The sequence below is a fragment of the Pseudophryne corroboree genome, chromosome 8, assembly GCF_028390025.1.
Source record: "Pseudophryne corroboree isolate aPseCor3 chromosome 8, aPseCor3.hap2, whole genome shotgun sequence".
NCBI lineage: Eukaryota > Metazoa > Chordata > Amphibia > Anura > Myobatrachidae > Pseudophryne > Pseudophryne corroboree.
Window position 1 is genome coordinate 101,901,076 of NC_086451.1, and position 27,747 is coordinate 101,928,822.

Below are 27,747 nucleotides of genomic sequence, written 5' to 3' on the forward strand. Positions count from 1 at the left end.
AATCAGACCATGCCATTGGTAGTAGTTATCATTACCACCTATTTCCACCCAGCTGTGAAGCAGATAGATATTTGCAGGTTCCCTGTTTGCAGAGTTCATTGATGCAACAGTTCTATTCAGACCTTTTACACACTCAGCCATTAAAGACAGTTTTGGGATTAACAAATACGTATCATAGCAGTGTTCTAGGTCAAACATAGAGGAGGTTTACAACTAGGAAAACTAGCTGCAATAAAAATAAGATCCTTTATTTCTAAAGTGCCGACACGTCTTTACTTAGAAACACAACAAGTTTAACTGTTGGGAAAAACACTTTGCTTCCTGTGTTAGGTCAGTCACAGTTTTCTTATCCAATAATTGTGAGCGGAGGGCCTGTTGTAATATCATTTGTAACTCTCTTTGGAATCTAACAGTTCGATCATCCATTAGTTTGGTGTAGACCACTGGGTCCGATAGTTGGTTGAGTATTTCCATTCTGTACTTAACAAGATCTTGGAGAACAATCCCCCCCCCCCCTCCCTTAGGGTGGATAAGGATGCTCTTATCGTCCTGTAGGGACTTTAAAGCCATAGATTCAACTTTTGTCAAGTTGGATTTAGGACATTTCGACGCTTGAGTAAATTTATTAACCGATTCGTCCATCAGTCTGGTGTATGTCTTAATGGAAGCGTTGTGAGAAATCTGATCGAATTTCGACCTGGAATGAAGTTGATGAAATTTTGCCAAAGGAGAATTCTCGCTAGACTCCGTTGTAATTCCATAATGTTCCTTGAGTCTCATTTTCATGCTCATTTTGTGAAGGGCAATTTGCCACTCAAATTAATTGTGGGATGAAGTAGGGACAAAGGACAATCCTTTGTTGAGAAGGTTTTCCTCTGCTGTTGTAAGGATATGTGACAAGAGGTGGAACACTAATTTTTCTTTCTGTTGGTGGCTCTTGAAGTCCCTCTCGTTTTGGCCACCTCTTCTTGTTCTCTGGGTTTTGTTCCTGCACCCCTTCTGGTCCCTACCCCTAAAGGGGGCTTCTGGATGGTTAAAGATTCATCAGACTCTGCAAATGCAAAGTCTCTGTCACTCATCGATGACTGTTGAGATTGCATTTTCCGATTGCGTCTCCCCCGCCAGCTGTTCCGATTGCGGGCTTGCTGTGTACATCTATGTGGTTCTGTGCCTGTGAGCCATCTATACACCTGATTATCGTTGTAGTCTTGTTGTACTGTGGCTAACTTTGATCTTGTAGCTCTCTCTTGTAGCTCTCACACTGGTTGTTTAGTTTAACCCACCATTTATCATGGCCCAGATCATTCAATAATAAATTGTGCGTGCTACGTACCAGTTCTAATTTCTCTTTAGTGTTGTTCAGTTCCTTGCCCGCTTGTTCCACTACCAGCAGCATAGGTCTAGGCTGCATTTATTAAGGATGGCTATCCACCTCCTGCAAAACTCAGGATTTGTTCTTCCTATATTAGGCTCGTTGCGGACACGGAATCCTCTGGAATGAGCTTCTGTCTATAATAGTCCGATAGAGATTGTCCGTGAAGCAGGAAATCAATTTCCCTCTACAGTAATTTTAATAAAAGATTATACAAATCCTCAGCATTAGAATCCTCCCCAGATCGTAAGTGTTGCCACAGCAACTGCCGGGACATGCAGGGGCTGACGTCACTTGAGGGCACGGACTCGTCCCAGCTGCGGAAGCCCGGGCTCCGGCGGTGGTGAGAGGAGACCTGCTTCTAGAGGTATTATAAAGGTATGATTGTGCACTGTTTTCTTTATTGCTGTTTCTCTGAGAACGGGGCGTATGTAGCCCCAAAACGTTACATCAATAAAAAAAAAAAAAGTCCTGCAGTTCCATGCCATGCTAGTCACCCTTATCAGGGTGTTCTTCACAAGCCAGGGGCATATACATATACACACACCCGATGTTTCGGCAACAGATGATCCGGAACCTCTTTTAATCTGGACAATTTTGCTTTGTCCAGATTAAAGGGGGTTAGGAACGTCTTGTAATCCGGAACATTTTCTGTGCAAGGGCACAACACGCGCAAGTGTCAGTGGGTACAGCTTCCGCGGACACTGCAGGTGACACAGCAAGCATCAGTAGGGCTGTTATTGCGTCCAAGGTCACGGCAAGTACAAAATCGTTTCCACCGTTAATCCGGCACTGGAACAGGGGATGCTGGAAAATCTGTGGTGTGTGTATATCCAGATCTATATATCATATCTCTCTCTCTATATATATATATATATATATATATATATATATATATATATATATATATATATATATATATATATATATATATATATATATATATATATATATATATATATATATATATATCTCTCTCATCTCTCTCTCTCTATATATATATCTCATCTCTCTCTCTCTATATATATATCATATCTCTCTCTATCTATATATATATATATATATATATATATATATATATATATATATATATCTTTGGTGAATGGTGCAGAGTGCTTTTCTTACAGTAAATGAAAGGTAGCTTTTATTTTATAAATTGCTTTTTTATCAAATTAATTCTTTTGTCCATATGTCGTTCTATAGAGCATCACACCCATAAAGCCTTGGTGAAGGAATGATGGGATCCTTATAAGCAATATTATAGTACAATAGTTATAAAATTAAGGCATGCCTGGAACAAACTTTTTGCTTATAAGGATCCCATCATTCCTTCACCAAGGCTTTATGGGTGTGATGCTCTATAGAATGACATGGACAAAAGAATTAATTTGATAAAAAAGCCATTTATAAAATATCCCAATATGTTGTGCTGCATCTAAGAAATAAAAGCTACCTTCCACTTACTGTAAGAGAAGCCCTCTGCGCCTTTCACCAAAGAGAAAGGATTGCATGCTGTTGTTACAAATGGAATCTGCGCCACTCAAAATTTGAAGCGATATCAGCTTTTCCAGTCTTTCCTATTGCAAACAGGTCAGAACAGGATGAAGAAACAGATTCACTATTGTTAATGTTCAGGGTCGGGCTGCAGAGAAACTAGTAAATTGAAATAGCACCCAGGAGGCCTGCTTTGCGATGGCTGCTCCATTTTGTGCAGTCAGCTACTAATTTGTTAACCCTAACCCACATATACACTGGAAATTAGTTAACAATGAACGCCAAGACGCACAACTTGCGAGAAAGCAACAGTTTTCTAAATTATCACTACCTTTTGAGTAAATAATGCTAGCAATACCTAAATAATAAAGACAATTAAGAGTGGACTGTATCTCAATAGAAGAATTGGGAGACTCGTGGTTCCGAAACAAGTTACATAACATACCATTTATAACTGCTTGAAATATTTAATGTACATATTTTGTTACGATTTCTAACCACAGAATGAACAGATACTGTACTTTGTTATGAAGACATGAAGATGGTATAGACATACTCACTGGAAAACCAGTAGTGTTGGGTCTTCTGGCCTCGCAACTATGTAACACACTCATTGTCAGCCTGGTGTCTGTGTCTCACTACCAAGGAAGAGGAGCGTATCTGGAGACACTCTTCTGGTTTTGCAAGTTAGACACGATCGCCATGTACAGTACATCTACTGTGTGTGTGGGCTGGATAATAGGTCAGCAACAAGTAGAGAGGGAATGCAAGTGTTTCATAAAGTCAGATAACTAGGTTTTATTTTGTTCTTTTCTTTATTTTTTGCTTGCAAATTTGCATGCCGATTCGGACATGCATACACGTCACAATGTGCCCGGATTTTGAAGATTTCAGCATACTGCGCACGCTGCAAATCTGGTATCCGCACATGGACCAAAATTGCTAGAGAGTATGGATTGTTCCATCTGCCGACACATCACCCTTCCTGTGAAATGGGCATTTCTGGGTAGTAACTTGGCTGCAACCTTGCAATCGCACAGAATGCTTCTATCTCACGGGAGTGTGGGGTGCATGCAAGCAGACATCCTAGCTCGATCACAGTGTGCAGACAGATAGAAAGTCCGCTTCAGCCAGATCTTATTGCACCCAGCGTGGGGATAGTAGAGCTACCCATACTAAGTATGACAACAGCAGGCGGCATTAGCTTCCAGTCGCACACAGGTGTATGGAAAAGCGTTCCAGAGATACATCCACCTCAGAATCAGACCTTCGATGTCCAACACAGCTACAGTAATTATGGGCTAGCCGTACCAAACTGCTGGGCTTTTGTGTCTGTTACTATACCAAGCGTCAGTGACTTACACTGGAGATGGTCTCTGCTTCCAATTCCTCCAACAATACATTTACTCATTTTTATTGTATTTTTAGGTGTTGGTTTTTTGTTTTTTTTTATTGAAACTGCCAATCAGATTTGTAACTTATACTACTAACATTTTCGGTTTCTAAATACATCGGATTGGTACAGTCACATAAAGAATAAGCAGAATTTGGGATACCGGGTAAATTAGATAATCAATCAAATTCCAATATATGCTGTTAACTCATCACTAAAATCTATGGGATCTCCTGTGTTGACGGAGCTCACTGACTTTCCATGTAACATTAACTCTGCAACCGGTGTGCGACAGGCAAGAGACTTTCAAAGTAGCATTTTCCCTATCATAGTAAAAACAATCTCTGCAGTGCTCATTCAGCAGCTCATAGAAATGTTCTTAGCATTTATAAGTGGCAGAAACATGCTTCTTAAACACAGGTGTGAGATAGCTGTATCTTTACATCAACAGAAATCAAATATTACCAAACAAGTGTATGAGAAGTACAGTTATCAAGAATCACTGGAAACTCAATGTTCATTAGATGAAGTCTAGATTACAAAATCACCAAAAGCACTAATGGTTATATTCCTGAGCAATATTTCAACACTGGTATCGTGTACACTGTACAGCAGACTATAGTAGAAAATCACACACTTTGGGGGTTATTCAGTACGGATTGCAAATTCTGCTAAAAAACAGAATCTGCAATCCTTTCTTTCGCATGCTGGGGGACGCCCATCACAGGGCAAGGCCACCCAGCATGCAAAATGGCCTGTCCAGCGGCTGCGACCGCAATTTAATTCCGGTCACAAAAACTGATTTAGCCACCCCCTGCAGCCGCAGCTAAGTTGCATATACAGGCAGACAACCGCCATTTTTCTCATCGAAGCAGCTGCGTGTGGCGTCACGCAGCCACCCTGAAAATGCTACCGACCTGCTCCACATTTTATTATGTTACAGCCTTATTCCAAAATGGAATAAATTAAATTTTTCCCTCACAATTCTACACAATACCCCATAATGACAACGTGAAAAAAGGTGTTTGAGATTTTTGCAAAAGTATTAAAAATAATAAACTAAGAAATCACATGTACATAAGTATTCACAGCCTTTGCTCACCACTTTGTTGATACACCTTTGGCAGCAATTACAGCCTCAAGTCTAAATGAATATGATGCCCTAAGCTTGGCACACCTATCTTTGGGCAGTTCCGCCCATTCCTCTTTGCAGCACCTCTCAAGCTCCATCAGGTTGGATGGGAAATGTCGGTGACAGCCATTTTCAGATCTCTCCAGAGATGTTCAATCGGATTCAAGTCTGGGCTCTGGCTGGGCCACTCAAGGACATTCACAGAGTTGTCATGAAGCCACTCCTTTGATATCTTGGCTGTGTGCCTAGGGTCATTGTCCTGCTGAAAGATGAATAGTCGCCCCAGTCTCAGGTCAAGAGCAGTCTGGAGCAGGTTTTCATCCAGGCTGTCTCTGTACATTGCTGCATTCATCTTTCCCTCTATCCAGACTAGACTCCAAGTTCCTGCCGCTGAAAAACATCCCCACCGCATGGTGCTGCCACCACCATGCTTCACTGTAGGGATGGTATTGGCCTGGTGATGAGCTGTGCCTGGTTTTCCCCAAACATGACGCCTAGAATTCACACCAATCTTTGTCTCATCACACCAGAAAATTTTGTTTCTCATGTTCAGAGCCCTTCAAGTGCATTTTGGCAAACTCCAGACGGGCTGCCATGTACTTTTTACTGAGGAGTGGCTTCCGTCTGGCCACTCTACCATACAGGCCTGATTGGTGGATTGCTGCAGAGATGGTTGTCCTTCTGGAATGTTCTCCTCCCTCCACAAAGGAATGCTGTAGCTCTGAAAGAGTGACCATCGGGTTCTTGGTCACCTCCCTGACTAGGGCCCTTCTCCCCCGATTGCTCAGTTTAGACGGCCGGCCAGCTCTAGGAAGAGTACTGGTGGTTCCGAATTTCTTCCATTTACGGATGATGGAGGCCACTGTGCTCATTGGGATTTTCAAAGCAGCAGATATTTTTCTGTACCCTTCCCCAGATTTGTGCCTCGAGACAATCCTGTCTCGGAGGTCTACAATTCCTTTGACTTCATGCTTGGCTTGTGCTCAGACGTGCACTGTCAAGTGTGGGATTTTATATAGACAGGTGTGTGCCTTTCCAAATCATGTCCAATCAACTGAATTTACCACAGGTGGACACCAATTAAGATGTAGGAACATCTCAAGAATGATCAGTGGAAACAAAATGCACCTGAGCTCAATTTTGAGCTTCATGGCAAAGGCTGTGAACACTTATGTACATGTGATTTCTTAAGTTTTTTATTTTTAATAAATTTGCAAAAAATCTCAAAAAACTTTTTTCATGTTGTCATTATGGGGTTTTGTATGTCGAATTGAGGGGGAAAATTAATTTATTCCATTTTGGAACAAGGCTGGAACATAACAAAATGTGGAAAAAGTGAAGCGCTGTGAATACTTTCCGGATGCAATGTAAATACATAGTATTTCTCAAAATCTATTTAGCAGAAAAGTCCAACTATTATCCTAGATGATAAAAAGGATAAAGCTACTCCTCACCTCTATGGGGTAAATTCAAGTGTTTTGCATGCTGGCGGCCACTAGAGGGTGCCTGATGGAGCAATTCAAGTTTTGCCCTTTCCAGGCTTGTACAGTCGCTGGCATTACCGTTATGCTGTTCCGTCATTTTGACAGACTGGTGTCTAGATAATCACTAATCATGCAGCTTATCTTGACTCGTGAAGTTGCAGTATATATGTCAATCCAGTAGATGGCGCACCAAGCCAAATCCTTACATAGAGTTGATTGTCATGTTACTTACAACCTTTCAGTGTTACTGTAGATTAAGTAGCAATGGATTTAGGATCTACAAGATAATATACGTTTGACTAAAGTGAACCTAGACTGGACTATGAGATTGATTTACCTTTGAATTGGATTCTGTGGTTTACATTTAAAAAAAAAAAAAAAAAAATGAAAATTGTGGATTATTGACTATTGGTATACTGTCACTGGGACAAATGCGCAGTGCCTCAGGCGTAGATCTCGGGACCAGCAGCTTCTCCCATGGGCAGCTTTATGTGACATGCCCACGAGTTAGTAGCACCAAGCATCTTTTTGTGTTAATCCCTAGAGAAAAAACGCAAATATTGTTTACAAAAACATAATAGCCGATATTTGTTATATCGCGCCCAATCTCCCATCTAAGGTGACAGAGCGATATTTAATTGATCCCTGTTATCATGCATATTGCACCCATAGCAATGGGCGCAAATGCGAAAAGTCCCATTTGGGCACCCAAACGGGTCACTTTGTGCGCATTTCGGCTAGCCACCCCCGGGGGGGTTAAAGGGCTGAAATGATGATATTGTGCCTGTCGGCAGACACAATAGAATAGCTGCTAGCAGGCACGAACCGGTGCTGGGTGGGGAAGCAAAGCATGTAATATCGCCCTTTAGGAATGTCTACAATATAAAATATAAATCACAATATTAGCTGGCACTACCGTCTTTGTAAAATTAGTTCCACTAAGCAATAACAGTCATCCACGTGAGCAAACGCTTGAAAAAAATTATATAATGTAATATATATGTATACATACATACAAAATTTTCCATAGTCAAACTAAAGGGCCTAATTCAAATCTGATCGCAGCAGCAAATTTGTTAGCTAATGGGCAAAACCATATGCACTGCAGGGGAAACAGATATAACATGTGCAGAGAGAGTTACATTTGGGTGTGGTGTGTTAAAACTGAAATCTAAATTGCAGTGTAAAAATATAGCAGCCAGTATTTACCCTGCACAGAAACAAAATAACCCACCCAAATCTAACTCTCTGCACCTGTTATATCTGCCGCCCCCCCCCCCCCCCCCCAGCAGTGCACATGGTTTTGCCCATTAGCAAACAAAGTTGCTGCTGCGATCAGATCTGATTTACCCCCTTAAGTTCCAAGTTGTCGAGCTTATTAAATAATACATCCACCTGAGCAGTACACAGCATACAATGACTGGCATTATTAAACTCCTGCAGATGCTAAAGTTACAAGGATTCAGTTAAGTTGAGGCAATCAATGCAGTTATAGAAAGGTACTAACCAAAAACCTGCGGTTAATGGCTCTACAGCTGCTCCTTGTAGTCTAAATCAATTGTTCACTGTAGGAGAAGCAGACATACTGTAGGTCTTGGTAACCTAAAACATTACAGAGCAATGTTTCAAATAAAGAAAGACCTCACTGTTACAGATTATGTGAGATGACAAATCTATTCTATACCTTGGGCTGAAAAAGTGTAATCAACATAATTTTTCAATATACTTTAAGAGACTATTTAAATGTCAAACTCATTCATGACATCTTGGAACGGGATGTAGTTATGTGACCGGAACAATCCAGGGGCACATCAATTAAGAAAATCTATTTGAGTGCAATTCAATTCATCTGCAGGAATTTTGATCGCAAGCACAATTACTTCTCGCATTAATGCTGCGGTTAGCAGCATTACATTGCAGCTCCTGGGCTAAGTGGGCATGATGCAGCTGTCAGGTGACTACTTACCCTGAAGGCCAACCTGAACGCGGATTTCTACTCGCACATCAGGAATGTATGAAGCAGAAATCCACACTGCATGACTTAAGGATAGGGAGGGCCAAGTAAGATTGGTTCAGTAGCAAGGGTATACCAGCATGAGAAGCATTTGTGGGTCTTCAGAGTGTGTGCAAAGATTTGAAGGCTGGGGTCTGTCTGATCATGCATGGTAGGAACATGAATTGTGAAATTCAAGTGAGGAATTTGTGAAATTTGATACAATTCTGGAATGTGCATTTGAATTTAGATGAATCTGCACCAGCAACTTTTATAGTTCCATATATCTTTAGTGCCAAACAGGTTGGGATTGAAATGCCGGCGTTCAAGATTCCGGCAGTCAGAACACTGACCATGGCATCCTGATGATCAGGATCCCGACAGGGGAAGGTAAGTATACTCTCCTTTCCAGCAGCCTAAACTTAACCCTTCCACTCCCGGAACCTACGCCTAACCCTACCCGTTGGTGCCTAAAACTAAAAAAACCCTCCCGGCAGCCTCAACATAACCTTCCAGATGGAAAGGTGAGTGTCCCAAGCTGATAGGGCCCCATTACTAGCATGTGGCAATGTGAGTGCCTCCAACTGCCGAATCAGGTATACTACGACTGTCCGGCCCTCTGGATCCCGGCGCCCAGCATACTGGCGCCGGGATCCCGACCGCCGGAATGCTGGCAGCGGGGCAAGCACAAAAGTGCCCCTTGCGGGCATGGTGGAACTAGGCACGCCACGCTATTTATTCTCCCTCCAGGGGTGTCGTGGACACCCTAAGAGGGAGATTAGGTGTCGGTATACTGGCATTCGGGATCCTGGCGCCGGTATGCTGAGCGCCAGCATCCCGACAGCCGGTGTATACTGCGCCTCCCACCGAATCTATGCTACTAGTAGGGGGAATGGTGAATGCCGCTAGCCGCTGAGGCCATACTGCCAGCAGGTGGTAATGTGAATGCCCCAAGCTGCTGAGGCCATAATACTAGAAATACTGCAACAAGCAGATTGTAAATAAGATTTTAAACCTTCCGGTAAATCTATTTCTCCTAGTCCGTAGAGGATGCTGGGAACTCCGTAAGGACCATGGGGGGTATAGACGGGCTCCACAGGAGATAGGGCACTTAAAAAGTACTTTGACTATGGGTGTGGACTATGCCCCTCCTCCAGACCTCAGTTAGAGAATTGTGCCCAGAGGAGATGGACAATACAAGGCAGGATTTAGAAATACAAGGGCAAGATTCATACCAGCCCACACCAATCATACCATGTAACCTGGAACATACATAACCAGTTAACCATATGAACAACAACAGTAACGGTCCAAGACCGATTTCAACTGTAACATAACCCTTATGTAAGCAACAACTATATACAAGTCTTGCAGAGTTTCCGCACTGGGACGGGCGCCCAGCATCCTCTACGGACTAGGAGAAATAGATTTACCGGTAGGTTTAAAATCTTATTTTCTCTTACGTCCTAGAGGATGCTGGGGACTACGTAAGGACCATGGGGTTTATACCAAAGCATCCAATTGGGTGGGAGAGTGCAGATGACTCTGCAGCACCGACTGAGCAAACGCTAGGTCCTCATCAGCCAGGGTATCAAACTTGTAGAATTTAGCAAAAGTGTTTGACCCCGACCAAGTAGCCGCTCGGCAAAGCTGTAATGCCGAGACGCCTCGGGCAGCCGCCCAAGAAGAGCCCACCTTCCTAGTGGAATGGGCCTTAACCGAATTTGGTACCGGCAATCCAGCCGTAGAGTGTGCCTGCTGAATCGTATTACAGATCCAGCGAGCAATAGTCTGCTTCGAAGCAGGTGCGCCAATCTTATTGGCCGCATACAGGACAAACAGAGCCTCTGTTTTCCCAAGTCTAGCCGTCCTGGCTACATAAATTTTTAAGGCCCTGACTACGTCCAGGGATCTGGAATCCTCCAGGTCACTTGTAGCCACAGGCACCACAATAGGTTGATTCATATGGAATGAAGAAACCACTTTAGGTAAAAATTGCGGACGTGTCCTCAATTCAGCTCGATCCACATGAAAAATCGTATAGGGGCTCTTGTGTGACAAAGCCGCCAATTCTGACACTCGCCTTGCTGATGCTAAGGCCAACAACATGACCACCTTCCAGGTAAGAAATTTCAACTCAACCTTGTTAAGCGGTTCAAACCAGTGTAATTTTAGGAACTGCAACACTACGTTCAGGTCCCATGGTGCCACTGGAGGCACAAAAGGGGGCTGGATGTGCAGCACTCCCTTTACGAACGTCTGGACTTCTGGAAGAGAAACCAATTCCTTCTGAAAGAAAATCGAGAGGGACGAAATCTGTACCTTAACAGAGCCTAATTTCAGGCCCATATCCACTCCTGTCTGTAGGAAGTGGAGAAAACGACCCAGATGAAAATCTTCCGTAGGTGCATTCTTGGTCTCACACCAAGACACATACTTTCGCCAGATACGGTGATAATGTTTTACAGTCACCTCCTTCCTAGCCTTTATTAAAGTAGGGATGACCTCTTCCGGAATCCCCTTTTTCGCTAGGATTCGGCGTTCAACCGCCATGCTGTCAAACGTAACCGCGGTAAGTCTTGAAATACACAGGGCCCCTGTTGCAACAGGTCTTCCCTCAGAGGAAGAGGCCAGGGATCTCCTGTGAGCTTCTCTTGTAGATCCGAGTACAAGGCCCTTCGAGGCCAGTCTGGGACAACGAGTATCGTCTGTACTCTTCTTCGTCTTATGATCCTCAACACTTTTGTGATGAGAGGAAGAGGAGGAAACACGTAGACCGATTTGAACACCCACGGTGTTACCAGAGCGTCTACTGCTACTGCCTGAGGGTCCCGAGACCTGGCACAATACCTCCGAAGCTTTTTGCTGAGGCGTGACGCCATCATGTCTATTTGAGGAGTTCCCCAACGACGCATTACGTCTGCAAAGACTTCTTGATGAAGTTCCCACTCTCCTGGATGGAGATCGTGTCTGCTGAGGAAGTCTGCTTCCCAGTTGTCCACTCCCGGAATGAAGACAGCCGACAGAGCGCTTACATGATTTTCCGCCCAGCGAAGGATCCTTGTGGCTTCCGCCATCGCGACTTTGCTTCTTGTCCCGCCTTGGCGGTTCACATGAGCCACTGCTGTGACATTGTCTGATTGAATCAGAACCGGTAGGTTTCGAAGAAGACTCTCCGCTTGTCGAAGGCTGTTGTAGATGGCCCTGAGTTCCAACACATTGATGTGTAGACAGGACACCTGGTCTGACCAAAGACCCTGAAAATTCTTTCCCTGCGTGACCGCTTCCCATCCTCGGAGGCTCGCATCCGTGGTAACCAGGATCCAATCCTGAATTCCGAACCTGCGACCCTCCAGGAGGTGAGCACTTTGCAACCACCACAGGAGGGACACTCTGGTCCCTGGGGACAGAGTTATTTTCCGATGTAAGTGCAGATGGGACCCGGACCACTTGTCCAGAAGGTCCCATTGAAAAGTCCTTGCATGGAACCTTCCGAAGGGAATGGCCTCATATGGCCGCCACCATTTTTCCCAGAACTCGAGTGCATTGGTGAACCGACACCCTTTTCGGTTTTAGCAGGTCTCTGACCATGTCCTGGATGTCCTGGGCTCTCTCTATTGGGAGGAAAACCTTCATTTGTTCCGTATCCAGTATCATACCTAGGAACGGTAGTCGAGTTGTCGGAATCAACTGTGACTTCGGTAGATTTAGAATCCAACCGTGTTGCTGGAGCACTCTCAGAGAGAGCGCCACCCTGCTCAGCAATTTCTCCCTTGATCTCGCTTTTATCAGGAGATCGTCCAAGTATGGGATAATTGTGACTCCATGCTTGCGCAGGACCACCATCATTTCCGCCATTATCTTGGTGAAAATCCTCGGGGCCGTGGAAAGCCCAAACGGCAACGTCTGAAATTGGTAATGACAATCCTGTAAAGCGAATCTCAGGTATTCCTGATAGGGGGCATATATGGGGACATGAAGGTACGCATCCTTTATGTCCAGAGACACCATAAACTCCCCCTCCTCCATGTTGGCTATTATCGCTCTGAGAGATTCCATTTTGAATTTGAATCTTTTTATGTACAGGTTTAGGGATTTCAGATTCAAAATAGGCCTGACCGAACCGTCCGGTTTCGGGACCACAAATAGGGTTGAGTAGTAACCTCTTCCCTGCTGGTGCAGGGGAACCTTGATTATCACTTGCTGTATACACAGCGTTTGAATTGCAGCTAACACTATTTCCCTGTCCGATGTGGAAGCTGGTAGGGCCGATTTGAAAAATCGGCGCGGGGGCACCTCCTCGAATTCCAATTTGTAACCCTGGGAAACTATTTCCAACACCCAGGGATTCAGGTCCGAACTGACCCAGGCCTGACTGAAAAGTCGAAGACGTGCCCCCACCGCTGCGGACTCCCTCAGGGGAGCCCCAGCGTCATGCTGTGGGTTTTGGAGCCGCCGGGGAGGAATTTTGTTCCTGGGCACCTGCCGAAGCAGGTGCTCTTTTGCCTCTGCCCTTACCTCTAGCGAGGAAAGAGGATCCCCAACCTCTTCTGGACTTGTGCGACCGAAAGGACTGCATCTGATAGGGTGTAACTTTCTTTTGCTGTTGGGGAATATATGGTAAAAAAAAATTGATTTTCCTGCCGTAGCTGTGGAAACCAGGTCCGTCAGCCCATCCCCAAACAATACATCACCCTTACAGGGTAGTACTGCCATATGTTTTTTGGAATCCGCATCACCCGTCCATTGGAGAGTCCATAAGGATCTTCTCGCTGAGACAGACATGGCATTGGCCCTAGAAGCTAGCAATCCAATGTCCCTTTGAGCATCCCTCATAAATAAGACTGCATCTTTTATATGGGCTAGAGTTAAGAATATAGTATCCTTATCCATATTATCAAATTGATATGTCAGCTCATCTGTCCAAGCTGCAATTGCGCTACACACCCATGCCGACGCTATTGTCGGTCTTAGCACAGCACCCGTATGAGAATAAATACACTTTAAGGTAGTTTCTTGCCTGCGATCTGCAGGGTCCTTAAGGGCCGCTGTGTCAGGAGACGGTAGCGCCACTTTCTTGGACAAGCGCGTCAGGGCCTTGTCCACAGTGGGGGGTGATTCCCAAATCTCCCTGTCCTGCTTAGGGAAGGGTTATGCCATATAAATTCTTTTAGGGATCTGCGGTCTCTTTTCCGGAGTCTCCCAAGCTTTTCCAAAGAAATCATTTAATTCATGAGATGTGGGAAAGTTAATAATCTGTTTCTTTTCCTTAAACATGTGTACCCTTGTGTCGGGGACCGAGGGTTCATCCTTGACAATGCTAAATTCCCTTGTCGTATAAACAACCCTTTATGAAGTCTAAGAACACTGTACGCTGTTTACTTAAGAAGTACCGTAATGGTACGCTAGTTGCGTAACGATCGCTCAGCCGTAGGCGAGACGCTCAAGCGTCACGTTCGCTCACGGCCCAGTGATCACAGGACACGTTATTGGCTATGACTAGAGTAATGATTCGCTATGGCGTAGCGGACGCTCGAGACCACGAGGAGATCACCAGCGGCGCAGACGCTCACAACGCTATACCTTTATGTCTAAACCTTATACCAATGAAATACACGGAATACCTTAATGTGAATACAGGGTGTAAGTGCAACCTTGTGTAACCTGACTAACTACAAAGCTGCTTGAGCGTCACCGACGCTCAAGTGAACACTTAACACTATAGGAAATACACAGATACTGGTTTAGGGTCCAAAGCCTATTAACTGTATTATATCTAGTATACTTGTAAAAAGGGGATAACAGTACAAATGATACACTACAATATAACAAAGACTTCCTAACCAAAATACAATACTATCTAATACAATACAATACTAGTCTAGGGGAGATACGAGAGAAAGAGAAGGGAAAGAGAGAGAGAGAGAGAGACGGAGAGAGATGAGAGAAATTGGCTCACAGTAAGACAATGATTACGGAGAGAAACTTACGCACAGGGTAAACGATCGCATGCGCCTGGACATCCAGCACCCGATTTTCAGCAATGAGAACCGTTGAAGAGTGAGAGCTGGATGTGGTCGGCCTGCCTATTTATGCCCCACACACAATGCAATCTCATAGTCCCTACAATCCCATTGTCCATTGGATGAAGGAATTCGACCCTGTATCACAACAAAAGGTCATAGGTTGATTCATACAGGTGGGCTGTGACGATTTCAAACAGCTCAGGTGGGTGGGAAACTAGGTTTCCCGCCGCATACCTGAGTATGTGTAAATAATAGAAATGGACATAAACTTCTTATGTCCATAACTATTCGCACGAGCGATTAATACGCTCCAAACCAACACCGGAATATTGCTAATTAAATACTCTTCCGATGGGTACCAAACACTGCTGTATGATTCCTGTTAGACCCTTCGTACAATACAAAGAGGGATTACTTTAAACAGGGACATTCTATATTAACCAAACTTTCAGAAACTATCAAAGGGATCATGATCTATAAACTACATTAATTGTGAAAATATGTAACGAATGAGTCGCACGCTACGACTACATAAACTCTACCGTAAATACGCATACCGCGCCTGCGAGTGCACGCTATTGTGGGTATGCGCCTTCACGGGAGAGCGTACGCATGCGCAGCACGGACCAGTGTGCGGTGCAAATATGGCAACGTGTATGGGGATATTTTTCTGACTTTGACATCCTCAATATGCAACAAATCCCTTATTGCCACAATCATACACTGAATGGTTTTAGTCACCCTAGGGTGCAATTTTACTTCGTCGTAGTAGACACTGGAATCAGAATCCGTGTCGGTAGTAGTGTCTTGTGTTAAGGGACGCTTTTGAGACCCCGACGGGCCCTGTGAGTCGGTCCAATCCGAGGATTGACCCCCTGATTGTCCCCAATTCAGCCTTATCAAGCCTTTTATGTAAAGATGCCACACTTGCATTCAACATATGCCACATGTCCATCCAATCCGGAGTCGGCACAACCGACGGGGACACACCACTCATTTGCTCCACCTCCTCCTTGGAGAAGCCTTCCGCCTCAGACATGTCGACACACACGTACCGACACCCCACACACACAGGGATTAACCTATAAGGGGACAAAACCCCAACCAGGCCCTAAGGAGGGACAGAGAGAGAGAGTATGCCAGCACACACCAGCGCTTAAAAACACTGGAAAAATTATGACCAGATAGCGCTTTTCTATATATAATATATCAATTCCCACTCACTGCGTCGCTAATGTGCCCCCCTCCTCTTTTTTCCAGCCTGTGAAGTTCAGCAGGGGAGAGACCAGGGAGCCAGCGTTTTCCTCATGCAGCTTCTGTGGAGAAAATGGCGCTGGTTAGTGCTGAGGATCAAGGCCCGCCCACCCGACGGCGGGCTTCAGTCCCAGTGATTTTTCAATGAAAATGGCTGGGGATCTTAGATTTACTACCTCCGCAGCCTAATCTATTTGCATTTGGCCAAATGTGAGGTTTATTGCTGCCCAGGGCACCCCCCCTGCACCCTGCACCCTTCAGTGCTGCTCTGTGTGTGTGTGCCTTGGAGCAATGGCGCGCAGCTTACCGCTGCGCACCTTACCTCATGAAGATCTGATGTCTTCTGCCGCCTAAGATGTCTTCTGCCTTCTCATCCGGCTTCTTTCTTCGGCATCTGTGAGGAGGACGGCGGCGCGGCTCCGGGACGAACCCCAGGTGAGACCTGTGTTCCGACTCCCTCTGGAGCTAATGGTGTCCAGTAGCATTAGAAGCAGTGCCCAACTTGACAAGCCAGCTCTGCTTCTCTCTCCTCAGTCCCACGATGCAGGGAGCCTGTTGCCAACAGGACTCCCTGAAAATAAAAAACCTAACAAAATTCTTCTTTAACAGAAAACTCTGGAGAGCTCTCTGCAGTGCACCCATTCTCCTCTGGGCACAAGATCTAACTGAGGTCTGGAGGAGGGGCATAGAGGGAGGAGCCAGTGCACACCCATAGTCAAAGTTATTTTTAGGTGCCCTATCTCCTGCGGAGCCCGTCTATACCCGATGGTCCTTACGGAGTCCCCAGCATCCTCTAGGACGTAAGAGAAATTAAGAAGCATATGGGGAGAATGAGAGTAAAAACTATTCAATGTCATACTATTGCTTGGTTATTACTGGGCACTGTTGTACATTTATTCAGTAACACTATTACTAATATATTAATGAGCCCTATTGCATTTTTTTTGGCATTACCAATAGTAGTATCATTAACTGCATATTAATCAGCACTACAGTTGTTACTGGCATCTAACGGATTCGGCATTACTACTGGTGACTTATTAATGGACAGTGCTGTTAGTATTTTATATTACTGATAGCATTTGAATTACAAATTCTCATTGTTTATTAATAGTAATTACTGTTTCCTCTGGCATATTGAAGGGTGATACAATTGTTTGCACATTACTGAACTATTACTGACATTTTAACAGTCATCACTACAAGTTAAGGCATTTGACTGATTAATATGTACAGTTATTAATGGTAGTTTATTATTTGACATTGTTACTGATGACATATTACAGAGTACTATTACTGCGTAATACCACTACTAATGGCTTATTACGGATTTCATAACACAGTACCTGCCATTTCTAGTGTTTTACATTTTACTGTGAGTATATTACAGAGTACTATTACTGCAGGCATTTTATATATGTATTATATTTAGGTTTCAGGTCAATCAGGTGCGATGTGCCGTTCATCACATTCCAGGACAGCACATCCAAGACCCCTTACTTCACATCCGGGGCTATGGCATAGGTACACTAAACCTTTGACACCGAACCTCTATATTACTACTAGCTGACTCCTTCAAATGGCATATCTATATTAATTAATAACAAATTTGCAGCAACAAAATATTTCAGAATAGAACAAATACTGCTGTGCTGGTCTTTGTTTCAGGTTTTTTTTTGTATTCCTCAACAATACTTGGCTATTCTTTTCTGCAAGATCATTATCAGGCTTATGTGCATGAGACTGATCTGGAAAATGAGGAATGGGAAATGAGGAATGAAGTCTCAGACACCTGTACATGATTTAACACAACTAAGATTAGAGAGATGAGAGAGAGAGAGAGAGAGAGAGAGAGAGAGAGAGAGAGAGAGAGAGAGAGAGAGAGAGAGAGAGAGAGAGAGAGAGAGAGAGAGAGAGAGAGAGAGAGAGAGAGAGAGAGAGAGAGAGAGAGAGAGAGAGAGAGAGAGACATAGATATATATCCCTCCCCCACCTCGTCTCTCTGGACCTGTTTTTTCTCTCTCCCCGTCTTTGGTCTCCTCCCCTGTTACTGTAGCCTGTGCATATTACAATAGTCACGCCGAGATGCTATGTGATACTGGTACACAGAAATACTTTTAAAATGTTTGGAGCATTAACCATAACAGATAGAAGGTGCAAATGTTATTAGGTTTAATACCATGTTGTTATTTGAATGCTTTTTCCAAGCTGTTCCCAAAGGGTTTATTCAGCCAACCACACAGCAAAGCTAGGTACACACTATAGGACTCTTACCAATTGCGACCGAACCCTACGAAACTAAAAATAGCAGATGTACAGTGTAGACACAACCCAATAATCTGTTAGTTCTAAACAATCCTTTCGATTCCAAATTGTATCACCGATCAGTGTATCCATACTGCCAACAGCAGAAATCAGCCAAGGTACGTCCACACTGCACTTTTCTGAACAGTGCCAAAACAAAGTGAACCACATAGTGTGTGCGCAGCTGTTTACTATATCGGAAACAAAAATTACCGCTGTCCTGCGTACACACTAAACAATTATTGCCCATTTTGGTTGGAAATAGCCATATCACCCAATTTTTCTTAGTGTGTACCAAGCTTTAGTTTCTGTCATCCAGTACAACCTTGCCCAATAATACATGCAGAATGTATTCAAATATATACCCACAGCTCAGCAGCACTTCTTACTCAGTGTATAAGCGCACTGTACAGCATCGTAAACATGCAGATGAGTGTTTCACTTGCTATAATAAAAGTGGTCAAAGCCTGGTTAAGTGGTGCACTGGGAAGGTGGTCAGTGGTCTGGCCAAGCAGGCTCAGGATGATGGTGGTGGTGATGGCATGTCACTTACCAGTTGCTGCAACTTGCCCCTTCGACCTACCATGAACTGTGTAGGAGAGCCATTAGTGGGTAAGGTGGTGGTTGGGGGGGGGGGGGGGGGGGGAGGGGGTCGCACACTGCAGGCTTAAGCACACACCCTACTGTGCAATTTGAGCTCAGGAAAGGCAATGGATAATTATTATACAGATTTTAAGCTATTTTGCAGCTGTAGTCATTTAGTCAATAGCCCTGCCTACGTTGCCGTAATACGATTGCTGCCATAGAGATGTGCACCGAAATAGTTAATGCAGTCTTCATTTAGAGTGTACTGCATATGGCAAATATACCTGCACCCTTAAAAGTGTTAATACAAATGAGACCGTGCAGCATTTGTCACTCCGGTCCATACACACTTAACGATATAATGAGCGACGTCGCTCATTTCCCCCCTCCTTGAGCGACGTCGCTCATTATATCGTTAAGTGTGTATGCCGCCAGCGACGACCGATGCGCGGCCCCGTGGGTCGGCAACGATCGTCGCTGTCGGTAGGGCATGCATGAAGGATGTGGACTGTCGTCCACGACCTTCATGCAGGGCTGGCGGGGGCGTGACGTCACTGAGCGATATGAGCGGTCATATCGCTCAGTGCGTACAGGCGGCCGCCGACCGGCCGGCCCGGGAGGGGGAGACGTTAGACGATGTTGCTCACAGAGCGACATCATCTAATGTGTATGGGCCTTAATTACAGCTAAAGCACCACGATGCCCCAACGTATGTCAGAATAGAGAATGCGACTACAGTGGATGACAGGCCAATAATAAAAGCATACGTCTCACACAGGATCATATCTCTAAAACTTCCATGAAAAGGCATTTTACCTTCTGACATAGGGATCAATGAATCAATGGTCTCTATTACAAACATTTTTAAGGTAATGTTCACCACAATGGATTACTATATCCCATTTTTGTGAGCTCTAAAACTCAACTTTACTTCTAGATAAAAGCCACTAACTTTCAGAAACAATTATCATAACTAAATACATGTGAAATGAAACAGATTGCTGGGAAAGCACTTTTTTTTGCATGTTATAAAGAGGAATAGCTATCTTATTTCAAAAAGTGAAGGACATTGCCTGGACATAAGCGGGTACCAACGTCTCTCTCACATGCAGATATAGTCATTTGTTCTGAATACTTAATTACCAGCTACATGAACCATTGGGTCTCACAATACAGATGTACACATTCGCCCCATCACCACATTCTGGTCATTCTGCTGCAGGTGATCAGCCAGTCATAACAATGGTTAATTAAAGCCCAAATATGGTGCTTGAGCAATCGGCTGAAAAATAACCAATGTGACCATTAATACATCACCATGTGTAACCATAATAAATCACTGCTGTACAAATTCCAGAAGTCACTCAGTGATTGTGCCTTTAAAAATAGTAATAATAAAACTGTCAGTGTCCAGCATGGAGTCATTTCTATTGATTTCTGAGGATGTATATCGTCCCCGGCTCCATAAATCGCGCTGTTCCCTAGATTTCACCGGAGCGCTCCAGAATTCTACATTATTTTGATCTCCCCTGGTCTAAGTTTAAATAATAATAATCACACAATGTTGAACCAATCCAGCAACATGCAATTCAACATCAATTATAAATCTCTTAAAATTGTCTAGGTTAGGTACTCATCACTACCTTGGACTAATGACTTCTGTACATAATATTAAACAAAAAGTTTCCTGAGATTACCATATAACCACTTAATGCATCCGCTTTCACACAAACACTATAATACATACTGAATGCAAAGACACTAATATTTCATGTTACCGACCTTTTAAATGAAAACCTGCTCATAAATCTTTACAACAAACATGTCATACTAACTATAGGTTAAATTAAATACAGTGCTTAAAACATTGCAAAATCATAACAGTAAATACATGTACAACTCACATAAGTTAGCCCAATTCACAAGTCGTGCGCAGAATAATTAAGAGATCACCTTAGAAGACACAGCAAATTAGCAGAAGAGAATAATCCACTGCCAGCTGCACGGACAAGTGCCGAGCACCGGTTTCCACTCCATATCACTTACAACAATCGCGTCAATCATCTTAAGTCTCTCAGAGCAAGAAAAAAAAAAAACATATCACCTCATCAAGATGTCACAGTGAAGTTTGACCAGACGTAGAGACACTTCAGATGAAAACATGTGAACGAGAGCCTTCCAATGCAAACATAAAATAGGCTGTAGTAGTCTATCAAGGGTTCTAGTATGCATATTTATATTTTATTGTCAGCATATGCCTTCAGGAATAAAATTTGGTAATAATCCGTTTTACCATACAATCGTAATATGACCTACGAAAGTCACAGGCCGCAGTTGAAATCTACCTAATAAAGATAAGCCATTATATATCTTTAAACATTTGTTGACATCTGAAGTTTCAATCCTTCCCACTGTGACAGAGAAGTACCTCATCAATGAGGCAGGAGCTGCCCAGCATTCCAGCGGGTCGCCTTTCCTCACATACATTCAACTGTAATTGGATTATGATGAATAGCTAAAAATTGCAAAGCTTCTAAAAGGTATAATTCAGTTATACTCCATTCTGTCTGCAGCCTCATTCTTTTCCTATACCGTATGATTACAGAATTTCTGGGTTAAATGAACACAAGAAGCCCACATTTTATAGCGTAATAAGAAAACAGGCAGCTACTGTATGTGAAGCTCTTTAATTTAGCTGGATTTTGACATCTTAGTGTAATGGGCTTTGCTGCCTGTGCACAGCCAGTATTACACACTTCTAAAGGGAAGGAAGTTTTGACAGAAAACCATCTCAAAACATTTTTTCAGATGAATGGAATAGGTGAGTAACCTAAACGTTTAACAATTACATCTACAATGTGTACCCTTGGCAAAGTTATAAATACACAAAGTAAAACTCTTGGAAAGGAAACATAAGAAAAGGCACAATGCATACACATGAATGAAAACGGACAGAGGACGTTCCAGAGTCACTTCATATATCTGAACATTTGTAAATGTCAAAGTTTGGACTGATGAAACCATGCCACCTTAATCACTTATTCTAGGACAGACATCAACAAAGCCAATGTGACTGCTTAACAATAAAAGAAAAATACTAAAATGGTCATAGCAATAACATTTTGACCCTTTCCAAATTCAACTTGGAGCATATAAAACTGTACTCGTCTGAATATGAAACGCCTTGCTCCAAGCCAGGCTAATACTAAAGAGTAACAGTTAAGCAGGTTGAAAAGTGTGAATATTTGTTTTCTGCAAGGTGCCTCGAAAATTGCAGTCTGACAATAAAAGATGTTAAATAGCAAACACACCTTTAGCACTGTTATGGGCAGATGTACTAAGCCTTTGAGAGTGATAAAGCAGAGAGATAAAGGGGGTAATGGGCCCTACTCACTGGCCGAGGTGCCCGACGGCCGATACGGCCGACGAGCGACCCGGCGGCGGGGGGGGCAGTGACGGGGGGAGTGAAGCTTCTTCACTCCCCCCGTCACCCGGCTCCATAGACGTGCAGGCAAATATGGACGAGATCGTCCATATTGGCCTGCATGCACAGCCGACAGGAGACCAGCGATGAACGAGCGCGGGGACGCGCATCGTTCATCGCTTAAGTCTCCACACTGAAAGATATGAACGAGATCTCGTTCATTTATGAACGAGATCGTTCATATCTTTCAAAATATCGGCCAGTGTGTAGGGCCCATAATTCAGAGTTGATCGAAGCAACAAATTTGTTAGCAGTTGGGCAAAACCATGTGCACTGCAGGGGGGGGGCAGATATAACATGTGCAGAGAGAGTTAGATTCTGGTGGGATGTGTTCAAACTGAAATCTAAATCGCAGCGTAAAAATAAAGCAGCCAGTATTTACCCTGCACAGAAACAAAATAACTCACCAAAATCTATCTCTCTCTGCACATGTTATAACTGCCACACCTGCAGTGCGCATGGTTTTGCCCAACTGCTAACAAATTTGCTGCTGCGATCAACTCTGAATTACCCCCAAGTACCAAACAGCTCCTGTCTTTTTTCTTTCTTTTTTTTTTTAAACACAATCTGTAACATGGCAATTAGGAACTGATTGGTTGTTACTTTATCTCTCTCCACTTTATAACTGTTGAAGGCTTAGTACAACTCCCTCTACTTAGACACTAGTGACTGGCAGTACTAGTAAAACAATTATATCCTGTAAGTCGTCAATCTGATGATTTAAGTGCTGATTTACAAGAAAATGTATATGAAAATCACCATAAAAAAATTCAAATTCAAAAACTATCAATCCAACATCTACAAAAAAAAAAATGGATCAAGCTAAGTTTATTTTTTTTTATTTTTTTATGCAGTGCGTTTTAAATGTTAAATTACCTCACCCTTCGCTGATTTCAAGGCTGCCTTCAATCCTCTAAACATATTCATTGTTTCCTCACACTACACAAAGATCACACAGAGTAGATACAGTACCTGTGCTTCCAACTCCATTCATTCTACATGCTCATCCCAGCACAGTCTGTCCTGCAGCAACGTGACAAACTAGCCTGAGTCTGAGGGACACCATCTGGCAGAGCTGTGGGGGCTTGCAGAGCGCATGTGCAGGAGGAACAAATCCCTATTCATGGAGAGGTGCTCAAAAGAAGGCATAAGGGCATGAAATCCAAACAAACAGCAGTCTGGACCATGCCTAGGTAACTGCAGGCAAACACAGACGGGCATTTCACAGACATCTGATGATTTGATACACTTCGGTCTTTCAGTAAATTACAGATAATAAAGATACATCCAGTCAATGAGGACAGTGACAGATAAACAAAAACACCCCTTACCCAAAGCAATAGTAAATAAGCACGCACATGTCTTACAATGAAAATGTGCACTTTAACAGATAAAACACATTCTCAGTTCAATGTAATGCGTGCAATATTTTAAACCTATATAATCAGCAAACAGATTACAGCAATACCTTTGCAGTGCTACAACCACCATGGCAACACATCCCATAACAAAAGTGTAAGTGGCACATACATTGCAGGGAACCACAGACAAAACACTACATTTCTATGAATGAATAAATAAATAAATGAATTATACAGGTATCCACAATATTTCAGTAACTTTCCCTAAAGCATGGGGCAGCTCTGCCAGATTACTATCCCTGCAAACCTTCACTTGGAACAGCTCAGCATCCCAGGGTTGCTGCTGCCGATATCAGGGCTGAGTACCACAGCCGCCCATCTGCCTAGGACACCTGAAGGGAGGTGCTTGCAGGCAAAGTCACAGAAATCCCCATGTACAGCACTATGACAGCTGAACATGCTCCTGGAGACTGGCAGGACATGGACCCCCCCACCTCCCCCTGCTACCTAGGTGCCACACAGGCTGCAGCACTAAGTAGGATAATGAGGTCCTACAGCACCTGATACATTTATACCGGGTCACATCGCTTACTGTAGGTGTAACACAGCACACAGGGCACCAGTAAGTTGTACAGGGGCACTGCAGCACTTACCGTGTCTCTCACACACAGGGACAGCACAACAATACCACATGCGCATCACTACTATGCATGTAGCCATGTATTATGTATGAGATGCAGAATGCATGCACAGCACGCAGGAGGGACACTGACAGGTCACACACACACACCGGCACCGCACAGCGCCCCTTCCCCGCCTCACACCGTGCCCGGCTCGCAGTGTGACCCTCACGGATGGGAACCGATCCGAACTCTATTCATACGCTGTGTGTGCACTGCTACTCCCATACAAGGTCGATACCAGCACCTCCCTGAAAATCCCTCACCAGGAGCCGTGACCCCCTCCGGTCCCCGTCCCCCCCGATAGTTACCGGTATCCCGGTGATGCTCCGCTCCGCCGCCTCCTCCTTATCCCTCACACACCAAGCTCAGGGCGCGAGCCCAGCACCAAGCACGTGACCGCGCTGCCCGCGCCCATTGGCCCTGGGAGCAGCGCGAGGCCCCGCCCCCCTCCTCCTACTGCACCTGAGGGGGCGCGCAGGGAGCGCATGCAGAGGGGGACTGGTGCACCTGAGGTGTGCGGGCGCGTGGACGCGCGGAGGGCTCGCGTGCGGCGTGCCCGGGTTTCTGACTCTGCACCTGAAAGAGCGAATGGTGTGGTGTAGAGAGGGAAGAGAGAGAGAGGACTCTGCTGCCGCTGTTCCTCACTGTACCAACACTCCCCTATGTCTAATTACACCATATACCTCTCCACCACACACTGTACATCCTTATCCGTGTCCTATATATTTAACAAAAAATAAAATTATATAGTTATAGGTCCTAGGACAGTAACATCTATCTTGAAAGTTTACAGTGTAACATAGTGGCAGGGTTTATATAAAGCTATACTTCAACCTATCTCTCGCTCTCTATTATATCTATTTATAGCTATATACTGGAGAGACAGATTTAAATCCTTTGTAATAAAAGGCTGATGCTGCTCTCGTCACCTCTCTGGGGGTAATTCAAGTGTTTGGCACGCTAGATAGCGCCCAGTGGAGCAATTCAAGTGTTGCTTCGCTCAGTTGCAATTACAGGCTGGTAACTAATATACATATATATATATATATATATATATATATATACATATATAGATAATGTTTTTTTTTTTACAGTTTTTAATTGTTTTCTACCACTTTCACTTTGTTATACAGAGAATCGGGTATGGGACAGTGTCTAGGTCAACACCCATTAGGTCGGCACCTATTGATCGACAGTAGAAATTGTGTCGACCCATTTCTAGTGTCAACCTAGTCACTGTCGACCAATGGGTGTCGACCTAAGGGGTGTCGACCCAGAGTCCGGATAGCCAGAGAATCATAGAATCCATGTCTCCATTGCCTCTCGACATTAGACCTCTTCTTACAGTGATTTGGTACTTACTCCATTTTCAGACTTATAGCCGGGAATCTGGATCTAGCAGCCAGCAAATTCCCAGGTCTCAGCTCCGACCATGATAAAGAGAAGGGTCAGGGACCCAGGACTAAAGCCCCATACCCATTAGGCGCTCCGAAAGGGCTTTCTGAGCGATATTGTTCACAATATCACCTAGTGTGTACACTCATTATCGTTAACGATGCACGTTCCTTCCCATTAACAACACCATCCCTCGTCTGAACATGTACAGACAAGGGTTGTGCTCGTTAACAACAGTCATGAACAGCTGCAGCATGGCCTTTGCTTCCCCCGCCGTTGCTCTCTTCCCCGTCAGCATCGGCAAGTGTGTATGCAATTGCCGATGACGGCACCCCGCCGCCACCAATAGCGGCATCGGCGGGGACTCATTTAGTGTGTATTGGCCTTTAGGCTGGGAACACACTTAGCAGTATGCAGCCGATATATCGTCCGATCCAGCGGATGAGGCAAAATATCGTTCCCATCATCCAGTGTTTATGCACTACATCGTTAACGATGCACACTCCCGCAGGTCGTTAACGATGTACAATATCTTTAGTTCTTACCTTGAAATCTAAAGATATTGTTTAAGACTGCATGCTCCTGGGATGTGTCCGGGTGACGTCACTGAGGATATAGTAAACAGTATTGTTCAGTGTGTATGAACAATGGGGGTCATTCCGAGTTGATCGCTAGCTGCCGTTGTTCGCAGCGATCAGGCTAAAAATCAGCACTTCTGCGCATGCGTATGCACAGCAATGCGCACACGTGACGTACAGGTACAAAGTCCTTTGTGGTTTTGCACAGGTTCTAGCGACGGTTTCATTCGCACTGGCGGCCGCAAGAAGATTGACAGGAAGGGGGCGTTTCTGGGTGGCAACTGACCGTTTTCAGGGAGTGTTTGCAAAAACGCAGGCGTGTCTGAAAAAACGCAGGCGTGTCTGAAAAAATGCAGGCGTGGCTGGGCATTCGCTGGGCGGGTGTGTGACATCAAATCCGGACACGAATAGGCTGAAGTGATCGCAAGCGCTGAGTAAGTCTAGAGCTACTCAGAAACTGCACAAACTGTTTTTGTAGAGCTCGGGTGCACATGCGTTCGCACTTCTGCTAAGCTAAAATACACTCCCCAGGGGACGCTCAGCACAGGGCTAGTCCACCCCGCACGTCAGTGCCGCCCCCCCCCCCCCCCTCCCCCGGCAGAAATGCAAAAGCATAGCACAGCGGCAATGCTTTTGCATTTGAGGAGTAACTCCCGGTCAGTGCAGCTCCTGCGGCTGACCGGGAGAACCTCTCGCTGCCTGGGTCGCAGCGGCTGCGTGTGACGTCACGCAGCTGCCGCGGCCTACCCACCCCCCAACGGTCCAGCCACGCCTGTGTTGGCCGGACCACGCCCCCTAAACGGCGGCTTAAAGCCGCCGTCCAGCCCCCTCCCGCCCAGCGACCGCCTCTGCCTGTCAAACAGGTAGAGAGAAGATCGCTAGGGAACAACGGCCGTCCAGCATGCGCCGGCGCACTGCGGCACCGGCACATGCGCAGATCCGACCAGATCGTTGCACTGCGATAAAATTCAGCGAGCGATCGGGTCGGAATGACCCCCTAGATTGCTTAGATTTGAAGCACGGATCTCTCTAGTGTGTATGAGCACCCCCCCGTCACTCCCCCTCGCTCAGCACGCATAGTGAGGTGCTGAGTGGGGGGGGGGGGAGAGACGTGTGCTGAGCGGTCAGCACGTATCTCTGGGAGAAATCTCCCCGTCAGTACTGGCCTGTAGGATTGACTTGTAATTCAATGATCAGAAATATTGGGCTC

General features: G+C 44.7%; 1 protein-coding gene across 5 annotated transcripts in view; it reads right to left on the reverse strand.

Annotated features, from left to right (window-relative positions):
• Positions 1–25,004, reverse strand: part of STRBP (spermatid perinuclear RNA binding protein) — a 540,853-nt gene extending 515,849 nt beyond the window's left edge. For 2 of the 5 annotated variants that reach the window (XM_063936846.1, XM_063936847.1), the window contains exon 1: positions 24,873–25,004. The gene's annotated coding sequence lies outside the window, so the exon portion shown is untranslated. Of the gene's footprint in view, positions 1–23,492; positions 23,580–24,827 lie in introns of those variants that run through there. The other 3 variants (XM_063936843.1, XM_063936844.1, XM_063936845.1) reach the window with 3 other exon arrangements.
• Between the last annotated feature and the right edge of the window lie 2,743 nt (positions 25,005–27,747).